Raw genomic sequence first — 17,500 nt, forward strand, 5'->3', positions numbered from 1 at the left:
ATCACAGATACAGTTGTAGTTAGGAGGAATCCTTACTACCCAAACCAGAGACCTCAATGACCTCATCAGAGATCTTGGTTTGACAAAGTCAAATGGTGAGCTTTTGATTTCAAGGCTGAAGGAATGGGATTTACTTGATGACAGTGAGCAAGTGACCAGCCAAAGTAAACATCACAAACATTTCTCCAGCTTCTTTGCAAAGGAGGACAGACTATGCTACTGCAATGATGTATCAGGCTTGTTTGATGCTATTGGAATTGTTTGCAATCAGTGGTGGCTCGTGGTAAAAAAAACTGGGGGGGCTGCATAATAATTTCAAATTACAATACTAATAAGGCCGTGCTGTAGGCAGTTTTATTTGAATCACAAACGTTACATTTTGTACCTCATAGGCTCATAATTTAAAATCTATGCATTGCCAAAGCTATGAGGTACATTTATCAAGTTAATAAGTAGAATATGTAGTATTGAAGAAACTAGGACACTGAAACTAAGCTTCCGTTGTCACATAAGGTGCTAAAACTGGTATTCATTGAATTCAAGTATTCATGAATCATGGAGGTAATGCACTATTTGTTTAACTAATACAGCAGGTAAATGACAATCCCCACTCAAGGTGCTGTGCAGGGTTGAATTGACTCCAGCCCTGTTACAGTCCGGCTGGCGCTGTGCCAATACTGGAAGAAGTGTTTTACTCTGTAATTAATTTATCAAATCTGCTAGTATTTTATGTTAGAAAATTATAGAAAAAATACTGAATGGAATATCAAAGTATAATATTATTTATTTGTATAAAATGAATTATATGAATGAATCACTCATCTACCTGCCATGGCTTAGATAGGGAGGTCTGCAGCCCACCAGCTCTTATGGACCAGCCACCCCTGCTTGCAATGCAGATGAATGGAGACTCTTCATTGACAGCTCCTCCAAAAGCCTGAAAGCTGTACTTTTGCACAATGGAAACAAGTATCCAACTCTGCCTCTTGCTCATTCTGTGCATCTTAAGGAGGACTACAGAAGTGTAAAGCCTTTACTGGAAACTTTGAACTACAACAGGTATGGTTGGGAAGTTATTAGTGACTTCAAGATGGTGGCTTTTTTGATGGGACTGCAAGGAGGTTTTACCAAGAATCCCTGTTTTCTTTGCCTTTGGGACAGTAGAAACAGAGTAGCACATTACCAGAGAAAGCACTGACCTCCAAGGACTGACACTACAGTGGCAGCACTCAATATCAAACATGAATCATTGGTGAATCCTCAAAAGGTTTTGTTTCTTCCACCACACATCAAACTGGGTCTCATGAGACAGTTTGTTACAGCTCTTGACAAGGAGTCTGCTGCCTTCAAATATCTTCAAGACTTTTCCTTAGCTTTCAGAGGCAAAGGTGAAAGCTGGTACCTTCATTGGACATGTAAGGAAAAATATAGAGCTCAGAATTTCTACAGAAGTTCACAGAAAAGGAGAAAAAAGCTTGGGAGTGTTTCATTGTTGTAGTACACGCAACAACAAGGCTGGTAACTATATGGAACTGGTTGAAGCTTTAGTGAAAAGCTATGGTGAGATGGGTTACAGAATGTCCTTGAAGGTCCATATCCTAGATGCTCACCTTGAAAACTTCAAGGAAAATATGGGAGCATATTCAGAGGAACAAGGGGAAGCGCTTCCACCAAGATATAATGAACTTTGAACAGAGACATCAGGGATACTTCAATGAAAACATGATGGGAGACTACATTTGGGGGCTCATAAGTGAAAATGATTTGCTGCATTCATGCAAATCAAGAAAAACTGTTAATTTTTAACCCAAAAAATTTGTTTCAGAAGTTTTAAAGTAAATTTTTGTCATTCAAAATTTTTTTTTTTGTCAAAAAATGGTGAAAATGGTGAAATTCATTCTAAAAGACACAAAAGCAAAGTCTGACAGGAATAATAGAAATCTTCTATTATTTGCAATGAAAAGAGTTGGAAAATAACACTTGCTTGTCAAAGACAAAAACTGAGTTACATAGTGTAATTGTTGGTGTGTCCTACCCTCTCCAATAAGAAACACCAGTGATATTCATGACTCATATGCGATTAAAAGTCATGTTAAAAATACAATTATATACTAATATACTTCTGTGCTAGAGGAAAATAGTATCCATCATTGTAAGGAAGAAATTAAGGTGTTTATAACTGCACACATTCGGGTGCTTTTACCCTTGAGATTTATGGTTTGTTTGTATTATGCGGATCACCGGCCAGATAGAAAGAGTTGTTGATTTACATCACCTCTCCAAGGTTTACAGCATCTTCGTATGATAATTGCAACACTGAAGTATTTTTAATGCATAAAACATTAAATTTTAATTATTCTTGATCAGAAACATGTTATATGTTCTAAATGGGCTTTATCAAGCTTGGGCTGGCAAACAAAATTACACAGTAGATGGAAAAAAATCATATTTACTTAAATGTATACAACACATATTGAGAATGTGAAATTTTGAACTTAATCTGCAAATAAAAACAAGGCAGGCTATACATGCTACAGGCGCACGAGACTGTAGGCTATGCGGTTGTTGGCGAGTTGTACGTATATACTGGTACATACGTACATCTCACCAATTTCAATATGAAACAACTATGGTAATATTCTAGAGACCTTTTCCCCATTATTACTAACTGTTTTAGTTCCATTCTTTTGCAGACACATCTGAATAATATTTGGGGGTTATAGAAGAGATGGCACTTCCCCCCACTTCGTTACGTTTTACATCTATTCAAATGTGTCTGCCAAAGAATGGAACTATAACAACCAATAATAATGGTTGAAAAGGAATCTAGAATATTACCCACTTTTCCAGATTGATTTTTATACTCTTGTTTGTTTATTAATCTCATAATCACAAGCACAAGACTCCATAACCTGATTCCCAACTAACTATAGTGGTTGGCAACTAAGAAACATTTCTAGTATAGTTTTGAAAACTCTTGAAAACAATGATTTCATTGCATACATTTGCAGCATATCCAGAACTCCTTAATCTTGTGCATCAAGCTGAGGAGGTGAGGCTTCCCAGAGTTGTCCCCAGAGATAGGCAAACTGTTCACATGCCTCTTTGAGGAGAAGCTCTCACTGCCTGTACACTCCAACTACTAGAGATTAGAGAATGTAGAGCCCTAACTACAAATAGAAAAATTATAAATAAATACACACATATATATATATATATAGAGAGAGAGAGAGAGAGAGAGAGAGAGAGAGAGAGAGAGAGAGAGAGAGAGAGAGAGAGAGAGAATTATTATATATATATATATATATATATATATATATATATATATATATATATATATATATATATATATATATATATATATATATATATATATACAGTCGTACCTCGGTACTCGACCGCCTCTATACTCGACCAAATCGGTGCTCGACCAAAAAATTCGAGTAGAAAATGCATCGGACCTCGAACAGATTTACGGTACTCGACTAGCCGATTCGACCCGAACGCGCTCCTCGGCCCTTCTCGGCCAGCGGGTAACTCGGCCAGCGGGCAACTGACAATGGACAGGTTCCTTCTTAAAGAAAAGAGGAAGGCTACTGCCCAGCCAGATTCACCTCCATGGAAGAGAGAGAGAAGGGAGAAAACCCCTGAAGGCGCGTTACCTAGCGTCATCATGGAAGGGGATTCCCCTTCCAAGGAGTAACCCTCCCTCCCGTCCTCTCCACATCCATTCCTGTATGCCATCAACCACTCTCCAAAACGTAAGTAAATTATACAAAATGGTTTATAATGCTTTATTTATCTTTATCATGTACTGCTTGTGCACATTTACGTTTTATTGTTGTTTAGATACACGTTCTTATAATATTTTAGGTATTTTTCTTAATGGTAAGAACGGATTAAAATACTTTCCATTATTTCTTATGGGAAAATTGGTTTCGGTGTTCGAACAAATCGGTGCTCGACCACCACCTCAGAACGGATTATGGTCGAGTACCGAGGTACGTCTGTATATATATATATATATATATATATATATATATATATATATATATATATATATATATGCAAATGCAGTGTTCATTGTAGACTGGTTAGGCAGGAAAACTAAAGCACTGATCAGCTGATTGCTTTGGCAATCACATGTGACACTTAAAACGTGCCAACCTATGTGTTGTTGGTGTTGGGTTCTCCTAACACTATGTCGTGTCACCTTCTCCGAATTTAAAAAAACACACTAACATCAACATTTTAAAATTCCGGCCTTATTCTTAGTGTGAAGGTCTTAAATTTAGGACATGTCTGGAGTCTGTTTATCTTTTTAAATCTTGGTGCTAGTAAATCCCGACACCAAGGTCTGACTTTTTAAGCGTTGGTGTTAGTAAATCCCAACACCAAGCCCCACATCATGGCCTGATTTTTTTAAACATGGTGTTAGTAGTTTCTGATACCAATATAGCTGATTCTTAATACGTCTAGTTTTTCTAAACCGTGGTGTTAGTGCCAATTCGATGGAGACACCACAGGTTCCTATGGGTTGGCATGTCCTATCCCTTTCCAACAAGAAACACCAATGATATTAATGATTCACATGCAATTGAATGTTAAAAATATTATATATCAATATACTTCTGTGTTAAAGGAAAACAGTATCCATCACCGTAAGGAAGAAATTAGGGCGTTTACAAATGCACGCATTCGGGCACCTTTACCCTTGTGATTTATGGGGGATTATACGATCAAGAATTTTTTTTTTCCTGCATTTTTTTTTTTTTTTTGCTTCTTTTGATATATGTAATCTTTTTTTATAGAAAAAAAATTTCCCCCTTATGTAATGAGGTCTTCCGTCAAAAAATTCCATGGTTTTGCCTGCCACGAGACATGTATAATATTTTTTTTTTCCTTTTCTTCCTCTTTCTTATTTTTCTGACATACATCTTTTAGGTACCTCCAAGGAGTGGACTGGCAAAGGATGCAGGGTGAGGTCAGGTCAGGGACGGAGTTCAGAGAGATAAGGCAGGATGAGGGAGGTGAGGTGAGGCTCCAGAAGGGAGGAGGAAAGAGGAAGGGGGGAGATAGGTGTGAGTATGTTGGAATGTCAGGTCATGCTGAAATGAGAGAGGTAAGGTCAAGGCGAGTTGATGAGGGAGGGAAGAGGATGGTAGGGAACGAGATGAGGGGTTTAGGTGAAGTAAATGTAGATGAATTGTATAAATATTTCGTAGATAAAGTTCATACAGGTCAATTAGCAAATATCCCGTATAAAACAATAAGATCACAAAAAAATGACCCTAAATGGATAACTGCTAGGTTAAAGCATTATATAGGGCGTAAGAGAAGTATATGAGATTAAGGGCAGGTGAGGAAGTTTTAAGGACACAGTATAATGAATTAGTTAGAACAGTCAGGAAGTTAACGAGGAAAGCTAAGGACAATTATGAATTAAAGGTAGCCAGCCAGGCGAAGACGGACCCCAAGGGATTTTATCAGGTATACAGGACGAAAAATAAGGATACTGTAGGTCCATTAAAGGCAGCAGATGGGGAGCTGGTTAGTTCTGGGGAGGAGATTAGTAAACTTCTGAATGATTATTTTTTAACTGTCTTCACTCAGGAAAACATGCAGGATATGCCAGATAGTGAACAGGTGTTTAGAGCAGATGAGTATGAGAAGCTGACGGATATTTCCATAACTAGGGAGATAGTGGAGCAGGAGATAGATAGGCTAAAAAAGTTCAAGTCACCAGGACCTGATGAAATATATCCCAGAGTACTGAAGGAATGTAAAAAGATTATTAGTGAGCCGTTAGTTTCTGTCTTTAGGAAATCACTGGAGTCGGGTGAGGTACCAGTAATGTGGAGACAGGCTAATGTAGTACCCATCTTTAAGAAAGGGGATAAAACTTTAGCGTCTAATTATAGACCTGTCAGCTTAACTTCAGTTGTAGGTAAAATGTTAGAGTCAATAATAGCCAGGAACATTAGGGAACATTTAGACAAACATAACTTGATAAATCAGTCACAGCATGGCTTCACGAAGGGGAAGTCTTGCCTGACAAACTTGTTAAGTTTTTACAGTAAGGTGTACGAGGCAGTAGATAATGGTGATAGTTATGATATCTTATATCTGGACTTTAGTAAAGCATTCGACAAGGTGCCCCATCAAAGGCTCCTGAGAAAGGTTAGGGCGCACGGGATAGACGGGAAGGTGTTAGGTTAGATAGGGTCATGGCTTGGTAACAGGCGACAGAGAGTGCTAATAAACGGTGGGGTGCCACAGGGATCAGTATTAGGGCCATTATTATTTCTAATATATATCAATGACTTGGATAGTGGAATTAGTAGCGATGTTAGTAAATTTGCGGATGACACAAAGATAGGTAGATTAATTAGGTCAGAAGCGGATGCCATCGCCTTGCAGACAGACTTAGATAGAATGAATGAATGGACGGATAGATGGCAAATGCAATTTAATATCAATAAATGCAAAGTGCTTAGCGTAGGTAGAGGAAACCCACACAATAGGTACACATTAAACACCCAAACTCTGGTAGGTACAGGGTACGAGAAAGATTTAGGAGTTATAGTTAGCTCTGAACTCCGTCTAGGGAAACAATGCATAGAAGCCAGAAACAAGGCAAATAGGGTACTAGGATTCATTTTTAGGAGTGTTAAAAGTAGAAGGCCGGAAGTAATATTAAAGTTATACTTGGCGCTGGTCAGACCTCATCTAGACTACGCTGTGCAGTTCTGGTCCCCACATTACAGGAAAGATATAGGTCTATTAGAATCAGTACAGAGGAGAATGACTAAAAGGATTCAGGGGATGAGGAGTATTCCTTACGAAGCGAGGTTGAAGCGGTTAAATTTACATTCTCTAGAGAGACGTAGGTTAAGAGGGGACCTGATAGAAGTCTTTAAGTGGTATAAGGGTTATAACAAGGGAGATGTAAGCAAAATTCTTAGGATCAGCAACCAGGGTAGAACAAGAAATAACGGGTTCAAGCTTGAAAAATTTAGGTTTAGGAAGGAGATAGGAAAAAATTGGTTCTCAAATAGAGTGGTAGATGAGTGGAACGGACTCAGTAATCATGTAGTTAGTGCCAGGACACTAGAGAGCTTTAAGAGAAGATTAGACAAGTTTATGGATGGGGATAACAGATGGAAATAGGTAGGAGTGTTTCATACAGGGACTGCCACGTGTAAGCCTGGTCACTTCTTGCAGCTTCCCTTATTTCTTATGTTTCTTATGTTCTTATGTTCTTTTTCTTTAGTCTCCTATGAAAATATATAGTTCTCTTGCTGCATACATTAGAGAGCATAAAATTTTAGGTCTAACTATTTTTCTCAGATTTATATATGAAAAATAAAAATATATATATTTTTTCTTTTTATGTAAATCCAGCAAATAATCAATGTATCTACATCAGATATCTTTTACATTAATACTTTATTTATTTCAAACAGTTAAACACTGGTTTTTACTCATAAATATGATGAAATATAACAAAAATTGCTTTCCTCCCCCTTCCCCCCACCATGGTAATTAAGCATGAAATCATGAATCACTTTATGCCTCTATACAAAATCAGAGTAACTAAATGAAACTATGTCTGCTTTTTCAACATATTCTGATGCATATATCATGTGAATTTCAAGTCCCTATCTGAAACAGGTGAATTATAGTAACTGCTTAAACTTTATAGTGCAATATCAAAATGGCGGATTTTGCCATATGAAAATGATCTCCTCTGTTGTTATTCCTGTTACACATATATAGGATATTGCAGCTTATGAAACTATGAGACAAAGTCTGCTATAAAAATTTTTGCTTGGAGTTGATTTTGATTTTTGGCAATTGTTTGAAAGTCTAATTTTTTTTTTCATAAAAAATATATATATATATATATATATATATATATATATATATATATATATATATATATATATATATATATATATATATATATATATCGTACAAGAAAAACAATAGCAGATATTGTTCTCCTATCCTTCCTGATTAAAAGCCTTTTTAAATAAAAGAAATTGGTCAAAAAATAAGGGAGGAGATACAAGTTGAACATAGGCAATTTAACATGGGATTAGGGATCTTACAACACCCTCTTATGTTTCATTTATATTGTGCAGATCATCCGCCAGATTGAAAGAGCTGTCGATTTCCATCACCTCTCCAAGGTTTACAGCATCATCATATGATAATTGCAACACTGAAGTATTTTTTTTTTCTTTTTATGTATAAACATTAAATTTTAATTATTCTTGGTCAGAAACATGTTATATGCTTTAACTAGAATTTATCAAGCTTGGGCTAGCGAACAGTAGTAGATCGAAAAAATCGTTTTTATTTAATTGGATCTAGCACGTCATATTGAGAATGTTAAATTTTGAACTGGATTGGCAAATAAAAACAAGGCAGGCTAAATATGCTACAGGCTTAGGAGACTGTAGGCTATGCAGTGGCTGGGGAGTTGGTTATTATTAGCTGGTTTGTACGTACATCTCAACAATTTAAACAACTATGGTAATATTCTGGAGACCTTTTCCCCCGTTATTACTGATTGCTTTAGTTTTATTCTTTCACAGATACATTTGAATAGTGTTTGGGGGTTACACGGAAGGTGGCATTTTCCCCTACTCTGTTACGATTTATGTCTATTGAAATGTGTCTGCGAAATAATGGAACTAAAACAACCAATAATAATGGATGGAAATGACTCTAGAATATTACCACCACTTTTTTTCCAGATTGATTTTACTCTCGTTAATTAATCTCTTAATCACAAGCACAAGACTCCATAACCTGATATTCCAAACTATAGTAGTTGGTAACTAAGGAATATTTCTAGTACTTTGAAAACTCTTGAAAACAATTATTTCACTGCATACATTTGTAACATATCTTGTGCATCAAGCTGAGGAGGTGGGGCTTCCCAGAGCTGTCCCCAGAGACAGGCAAACTCTGTTCACATGCCACTCTGAGGAGAAGCTCTCACCTGCCTGTACACTCCAACTACTAAGGATTAGAGGATGTACAGCCCTAACTATATATATAAAAATATAAATAAATAAATAAATAAATAAATAAATAAATAAATATATATATATATATATATATATATATATATATATATATATATATATATATATATATATATATATATATATATATATATGCGAATGAAGTGTTCATTGTAGACTGTTCAGGCAGGAAAACTGTAGTGTAAAGCATTGATCAGCTGATCGCTTTGGCAGGCACATGAGACACTTAAGAGGTACCAACCTGTACGAAGAGTGCTGTTGGTGTTGGGTTCTAACACCATGTCGTGTCCCCTTCCCCGAGTTATATAAAAAAAAAAAAAAAAAAAAAAAAAAAAAAAAAACTTGCAAAAGTTAGTATGAGGAGATACAACGTGTTGGTGTTGGAATTTACTAACACCAACATTTAAAAAATCAGGTCCATATCACCTCTTATTAACGTTGTAAATGCACTTTGTAAACTCCGGGAAGGCGGCAGAACGTATAAAGGCCCTTTACACAGGCAAACGGTTTGTCAAACCCGGTTTGACAAACACGTGTTTGAGGTGATGTTTGAACGTGTGAATGGGGTATTTGGTTGTCAAACACGTTGAACGGTTTGAAGAAAGTCTGATCAAGCCTGACTTTTGCGGGGGGGGGGGGGGGTGCTTAACTCATCCACAAACCATTTGCATGTGAGAACATGTAACATCAAATCTCAGCAGCGCTTCAAACCAAGGAGTAGGTGGGTCATACCCTTACAGCTGAAATATGGAGGACACAAACTCAAATGGAAAGAGACACGAGAGGGATGTGTTATTGAAATTCATACATACCTACAGAGATTGTGGAAACAAGTCACTCCAGCCCCTAGTTCTTCCGGCCCTGGTCACTATGGCCTCCCCTGCGTTTCACCCAGGTCACTCCGCGCGCCAGGTCTGCGCGTGTGTGCAAGACCGTAGTTATTTTATTATATATATATATATATATATATATATATATATATATATATATATATATATATATATATATATATATATATATATATATTGTCAAAGTAAATAGGAATGTGAAAAATGTATGCTTACAGTTCCATTCATATACATAAATAAGGAAATAACAATGGACGAGTATGAGAAAAAAAAAAAAGATCACTTACAACAACCGTAGGACAATATGAAAAGAAGCCACTTCGGAGGAAAAAGCAACATAAAATCAGTTTCACCATGTTTTTTTTTTTCATATAATTATCAAAGTAAATAGAAATGTGAAAGAAGTATGCTTATAGTTCCATTCATATAAAGGAATAAGGAAATAACAATGGACGAGTATGAAAAAAAAAAAAACGACCATTTACGACAACCGTAGGGCAATATGAAAAGAAGCCACTCTGGAGGAAAAAGCAACATAAAATCAAAGTTTCACCATGGCTTCCTTCCCATGTGTTGTTATGGACTTTGAAATTGCCTTATGGTCAGCAGTGAGAACTTTGTTCCCAGTAGCTAGATTCCAAGGTTGTGCATTTCACTGGAATCAAACAATATGGAGAAAGGTACAGTCACTAGGACTTGCCGTGCCTCATGTGAAACATCGTCCCACACAAAATTACATACTGCAGTTAATGTCCCTTCCGTTTCTCCCACGGGAACATAGTGAACAGACGTTTCGTCATTTAGAATCTCGTGCACCTTCTGGGCGAATCAAAGACTTGTAAATGTACATAAAAGAAACTTGGATAGATGGACTGTTGTTGCCAAGTGAATGGACTGTTTTTTTTTTTTTTTTTTTTTTTTGGCGAGAGCATACGCACTAATAATGATGTAGAAGGATATCACAAGAGATTAAACGGTAGAGCAGGCAACGCACACATTCTTCTCTATGTACTCATACCCTTGCTGTACAAAGAAGCCAGGAAGGTACATATCTCTCTATGTACTCATACCCTTGCTGTGCAAAGAAGACAGGAACGTACATATCCAAGTGCGGCTGCTCAAGGATGGAAAGCTGTCATGTCATCAGCGACGGAAATATCGTTCTGTCGTTCTGTGCAAGGTCGTATCTTCAATTTATGGAAAAGTACGAGGAACAGAAGATTACAACTGACCAATTACTGAGAGCTTGCTCAAGACTGAGTGGACCAACCACTTATTATTATTATTACTATTATTATTATAATTATCATTATTATTATTATTTATTTATTTATTTATTTTTTATTTTTTTGCTGTTTACTTTGCTTTTAGCTAGACTGTTTTATCTGTGTTTTAAACATTTTCTTAGTGTTTTTGTTTAATGATTTAGCTCCTCACCTTTTAACCATTTAATTTCTTTAGTTTTAACTGTTTTATCTGTGCTTTAAACATTTTATTAAAGTTTTGTTTGATGATTTTGCTCTTCATCTTTTTTTTTTTAATCACTTATCTTCTTTAGTTTGACCGTTTTATCTGTTTTAAGGGTTAATGTGCTGGCAACAGCTAAAAATAAACAATGTTTCAATAAAGAAGAATATTACTTTCCACCAATGTTGTTTCAAGTGTCTATCATAATTTCATAAGTAAACAGAGGCCGAAATGACCGAGCGCCGAAGCAACTAAAGGCCAGAATGACTTGAAAGCAGAGATCATCCAGCCTTATGGAAAGTAGATCTATTTATGTTTCTTCGTCCATCCTCAAATAATTACGCCAGTCATCTGGCTCTAATTTCAAATAAAAAAGCAAGTTGGCATGTGAATGTTGATGTCTTTTTAACAGCCAGTCCTTTATCCACCTTTATCTTTTTTTTCCTTAGTGCCACCGCTAAGCCAATGGCAATCAAATCGTCCTGGTGGAGAGTCATATCTCTCCTCCACAAAAGCGCGAGTCACACTAAGTTGAGGACTGAGGAATGATGTACGTTTGGTTTGACTGATACTTCTTCAAACCGCTTGACAAGCAGGTTAGGCAACCCGGTTTGACAAACCGTTTGACCGTGTAAAGGTCCCTTAAGAACCCAACACCAACAACACTTTTTCGCACAGGTTGGCAGTTCTGAAGTGTCTCATGTGCCCGCTAGAGCTATCAGCTGATGAATGTTTTAAAATTTTCCTGCCTAAAGTCTACACTGAGCAGCACATTCGCATATATATATATATATATATATATATATATATATATATATATATATATATATATATATATATATATATATATATATATATATATATATATATATATATATATATATATATGGTATCACAGAGTTTCACCAGGTCTGTTCTATATGGTTGTTGAGAGACATCGCACAGAAAATAAGGTTGTAAGTCCATACTAATGGTTTAGATTTTGGACCTTTTTGGCCAAAGGGCTGCTTTAGCCTATGTATTGGTGCAGTAGTACACTCATCCACCAGTTCCTGAGAGGACAGCGTGCATGACTGTACTCATGCGCCAAACCAGGAGCAAGAGTATCGGAGCGTGCTCCGATTACTCTTGCTCTCATCCCCAGCCTATGTGAAGCAAGCCTGCCTCATTTTCATTTCTCTGCTTTCTTCTGTGTCACACACAAGTACCTATCACTCGCTCTGTATCATGTGAAACTTTATTATTCTTATCATTATTTGTTGGGATTTGCATTTTCTCTGGCAAGGGACATTATTAAATGACATATAATGGATTTTTTCCGGTATTTTCTGAACTATTTTTTTTACTTCCTAAATCATATTTTTTGTCGTTATATTTTCTGTGCCAAAGGACTCAAGTTAAAATGTACAAACAATGAGCTTTAAAAGGGTATAAGAATTATTATCCTAACTGTAATAGTTTTGGAGAAATTTTTTTTTATACTTTGAAAACTTTAGAGCCGTTTCCTGAGAATTTTAAGAAATGGCGCTTGGGTATAAGAACATAAGGATATAAGAAATAAGGGAAGCTGCAAGAAGCGACCAGGCTTACACGTGGCAGTCCCTGTTTGAAATATACCTATTTCCATCTATTATCTCCATCCATAAACCTGTCTAATCTTCTCTTAAAGCTCTCTAGTGTCCTAGCACTAACAACATGATTACTGAATCCGTTCCACTCATCTACCACTCTATCTGAGAACCAATTTTTTTCCTATCTCCTTCCTAAACCTAAATTTTTCAAGCTTAAACCCATTATTTCTTGTTCTACCCTGGTTGCTGATCCTAAGAATTTTGCCTACATCCCCCTTGTTATAACCTTTACACCACTTAAAGACTTCTATCAGGTCCCCTCTTAACCTACGTCTTTCTAAAGAATGTAAATTTAACAACTTCAATCTCGCCTCGTAAGGAATACTCCTCATCCCCAGTATCCTTTAAGACATTCTCCTTTGTACTGATTTTAATAGACCTATATCTTTCCTGTAATGTGGAGACCAGAACTGCACAGCGTAGTCTAGATGAAGTCTGACCAGCGTCAAGTATAACTTTAATATTACTTCCGGCCTTCTATTTTTAACACTCCTAAAAATTAATCCTAGTACCCTATTTGCCCTGTTTCTGGCTGCTATACATTGTTTCCCTAGACAGAGTTCAGAGCTAACTATAACTCCTAAATCTTTCTCATACCCTGTACCTACCAAAGTTTGGTTGTTTAATGTGTACCTACTGTGTGGGTTTCCTCTACCTACGCTAAGTATTTTGCATTTATTGATATTAAATTGCATTTGCCACCTATCCATCCTTCATTCATTCTATCTAAATCTGTCTGCAAGGCAATGGCATCCGATTCTGACCTAATTAATCTACCTATCTTTGTGTCATCCGCAAATTTATTAACATCACTACTAATTCCACTATCCAAGTCATTGATATATATTAGAAATAACAATGGCCCTAATACTGATCCCTATGGCACCCCACTAATTGCATGACCCCACTCAGATTTCGAGCCGTTTATTACAACTCTTTGTCGCCTGTCACTAAGCCATGACCCTATCCAGCCTAACACCTTCCCATCTATCCCGTGTGCCCTAACCTTTCTCAGGAGTCTTTGATGGGGTACCTTGTCAAATGCTTTACTGAAGTCCAGGTATAAGATATCATAACTATCACAAGATATCATAACTATCACAGATATCATACTACTGCAGGCGATGCCTCATATATATATATATATATATATATATATATATATATATATATATATATATATATATATATATATATATATATATATATATATATATATATATATATATATATATATATATATATATATATAATTATTTATTTATTTATTTATTTATCTATTTATTTATTTACAATTTTTTGTTTGTAGTTCAGACTATACATTCTCTAATATCTACTAGTTGGAATCTAGAGGCAGGAGAGAGCCTCTATGTTGGTATGTGAACGGATTTTGCCGGTCTCTGGATACAGCTCTGAGAAACTTCACCTTCTCAACTTGATCCACAAGATCAAGGAGTTCTGCACATGGTGCAAATGTATGCAATGGAATAAATGTGTTCGAGTTTTCAAAACTATACTAGAAATATTTCTTGGTTTGCCAACTATTGCAGTTAGTTTGGAATTAGCCCATGCTATGGAATTGAGCTTGTGGTTACGAAATTATTTGACAAGAGTATCAAAACCAATCTGAAAAAAAAAAAAAATATTGGTAATAGAGTCCTTGCCAACCATTATTATTGGCTGTTTTAGTTCCACTCTTTCCCAGTCACATCTGAATAGACGTAAAACGTAAGAAAGTGGGGAAAAATGTCACCTACCCTCTAACGCCCCCCAAAAACTATTCAAATATGTCTGTGAAAGAATGAAACTAAAACAATCGGTAATAACGGCGGGAAAGGTTTCTAGAATATTATCATAGTGGCTTTATATTCAAACTGGTGAGATTTACGCATCTACCAGCTGATAATAACCAAGTCGTCAAGCCATTACGTAGCCTACAATCTCCAACGCCTAGCATTATAGCCTATCTTACTTTTATTTGCCGATCCATTCTCAATATGATGTGCTATATTCAGTTAAATAGATAAGATTTTTCCCATTTATTAAGTAATGCTATTTGTTAGCCCAAGCTTGATGAAGCCCAGTTAGAGCATATAACTTTTTTTTTTTTTTTTTTCAAGGGGGACACCGGCCAAGGGCAACAAAAATCCAATAACAATAAAGGCCCACTGAGATGCCGGTTCCCGAATAGGGTCCCAAGCTGTAGTCGAAAACTGAAGGATAAGTGTCCTGAAACCTCCCTCTTGAAGAAATTCAAATCATAGGAAAGTGGAAATACAGAAGCAGGCAGGGAGCATTATCAAACAGCTTTATTTAGTAGATGGAAAAAAAAAATCGTATTTATTTAACTGAATACAGCACATTATATTGAGAATGTGAAATGTTGAACTGGATCGGCAAATAAAAACAAGATAAGAAGCCTATAATGCTAAAGTCGTAGGAGATTGTAAGCTAGGTGATGGCTGGCGAGTTTGTTATCATCAGCTGGTACATGCGTAAATCTCATCAATTTCAATATAAAGCCACTATGATATTCTAGAGATCTTTCCCGCCGTTATTAGATTGTTTTAGTTTCATCCTTTCACAGACACATTTGAGTAGTTTTTTTTTTTTTTTTTTTTGTGGTTACAAGGGAGGTGGCATTCCCCCCAGTAAGTTCAAATTCAAATTCAGTAAGTTCAAATGTGTCTTTGAAAAAATGGAACTAAAACAACCAATAATGAAGGCTGGAAAGGACTTTACGATATTACCACCACTTTTTCGAGATTGATTTTTATATTCTGTCAATGGGGAGTTTTCAGAACTAGTGGTTGTCACCAGGTGGCACCACAGACACAAACTCTTCTTTCATATACAAGCAATATCAGACAGACCTACAGTGTTACTCTATTTACATGAAGATGCAATGGGATTATATAATATATTTTTTCTACGTAATCCCTTCTAAGTAGTAACACAAGTAAAATCAAACTCTTTTCATGAACAAATGTATATAAGTTGATTTTCTAGTGAATCGGCATTTATATTTATTTGGTCATCTTAAGATTTCCAAATGAATACACTCTTGATTGGAAACGTCTTAATCAAGACGACAGTAAACATAAAGGCAACATGTCTGTGACAGTCAAAAATCCAGATTACACAGATCTTCCTAGTTTATTTTAATAAACTAGGAATAAACTAGCAATTTTAATTAAACAAAAAAATTGGCAACCCGAGTGTCCTGGCGATAGTAATGCTGTATCTCTAACCAAAACAAACACCTGACTCGGCCGCGCTGGTTTTACTTAAGAAACACGTTGTTGGACAAGAAGTCGAATGTTGCTGTGGTGCCCATCTCCACTACGGCCTAAACAATGGATTACGGTAGCTGGACACTACAGCAGCAGCAGGATCGCCTGAGAGATGTTTGTTTTGGTTCTCGATTACTTTGCCTTGTCGCTCGCTTCGTGAGAGAGATGCTAAAATCCCCCCCCCAAAAAAAAAAAAAAAAAAAAAAAAAAAACAGCCACATATCACGATGTTACTGAGTAGGTTGTGTCATACTATATAGTACAGTGTAATTTTTTTTTTCATTGTCCAAATCAATAAATTTTATACTTGTAATATGCTTTATTTAATATAATGCTAGCAGTTTACTCGATAATCACAAAAAAAAAAAATAATAATTTGACCACATTCTCTCAATATTATCCATATCGGACATTAAAAAGTCGATACATCATTTCAATAGTATCATGATGATCAATGTTCTCTGCATCTTTACGCACCTGGGATTTACTACAACAATATTTTAGCTCTCTTTCCTACAGTTAGATGAGCAGCAACGACATCTAGCGGATTAGTTCCGAAAACTCCCCATTAATCTCGTAATCACAAGCACAAGACTCCATAACCTGATTCCGTACTATAGTAGTTGGCAACTAAGAAACATTTCTATTATAGTTTTGAAAATGCTTGAAAACAATTATATAACTGAATAAATTTGCAGCATATCTAGAACTCCTTGAGTTTGTGAACCAAGCTGAGGAGGTAAGGCTTCCCCGAGTTAATCCCAGAGACTGGCAAAATCCGCTCACATGCCTCTCTGAGGAAAGGCTCTCACCTACCTATACACTTCAACTAACAGAAATTACGAATATTCCCAGATCTTAATAAGCTGTTTCTAAATATAAGACAACACAAAAGAGAGAGAGAGAGAGAGAGAGAGAGAGAGAGAGAGAGAGAGAGAGAGAGAGAGAGAGAGAGAGAGAGAGAGAGAGCTGCAACCGACGTAGTCAACATAGGTGTTGCCTCACAGAATGGTGTGTGGCAACGCCGCAAGTCACCTCTCGCCACCGCCTGACAACAGCTTCCGGTTTGAGCTTCCCCGTGATAGAGCGGTAGGGATCATTCTTGGTAAACAAACCACTGATAACACATCACATTATACTCTTCCGATTTCTCATGCAATGAAGTGAGAATAACAGGATCAACAAGCAAATAGAAATTTTCT

The 17,500-nt window shown here is 36.4% G+C and overlaps 2 protein-coding genes across 5 annotated transcripts in view; one reads left to right on the forward strand and one right to left on the reverse strand.

The window, feature by feature from the left end:
- Positions 1-17,500, reverse strand: part of LOC135111742 (actin-related protein 8-like) — a 301,644-nt gene that overhangs the window by 169,186 nt on the left and 114,958 nt on the right. The window lies entirely within an intron of this gene.
- The window catches only part of LOC135111735 (uncharacterized), a 32,493-nt gene continuing 32,302 nt past the window's right edge, over positions 17,310-17,500 (forward strand). The window contains exon 1 of the mRNA XM_064025418.1: positions 17,310-17,387. The gene's annotated coding sequence lies outside the window, so the exon portion shown is untranslated. The remainder of the gene's footprint in view (positions 17,388-17,500) is intronic.

This window comes from Scylla paramamosain, chromosome 2 (genome assembly GCF_035594125.1).
Source record: "Scylla paramamosain isolate STU-SP2022 chromosome 2, ASM3559412v1, whole genome shotgun sequence".
NCBI lineage: Eukaryota > Metazoa > Arthropoda > Malacostraca > Decapoda > Portunidae > Scylla > Scylla paramamosain.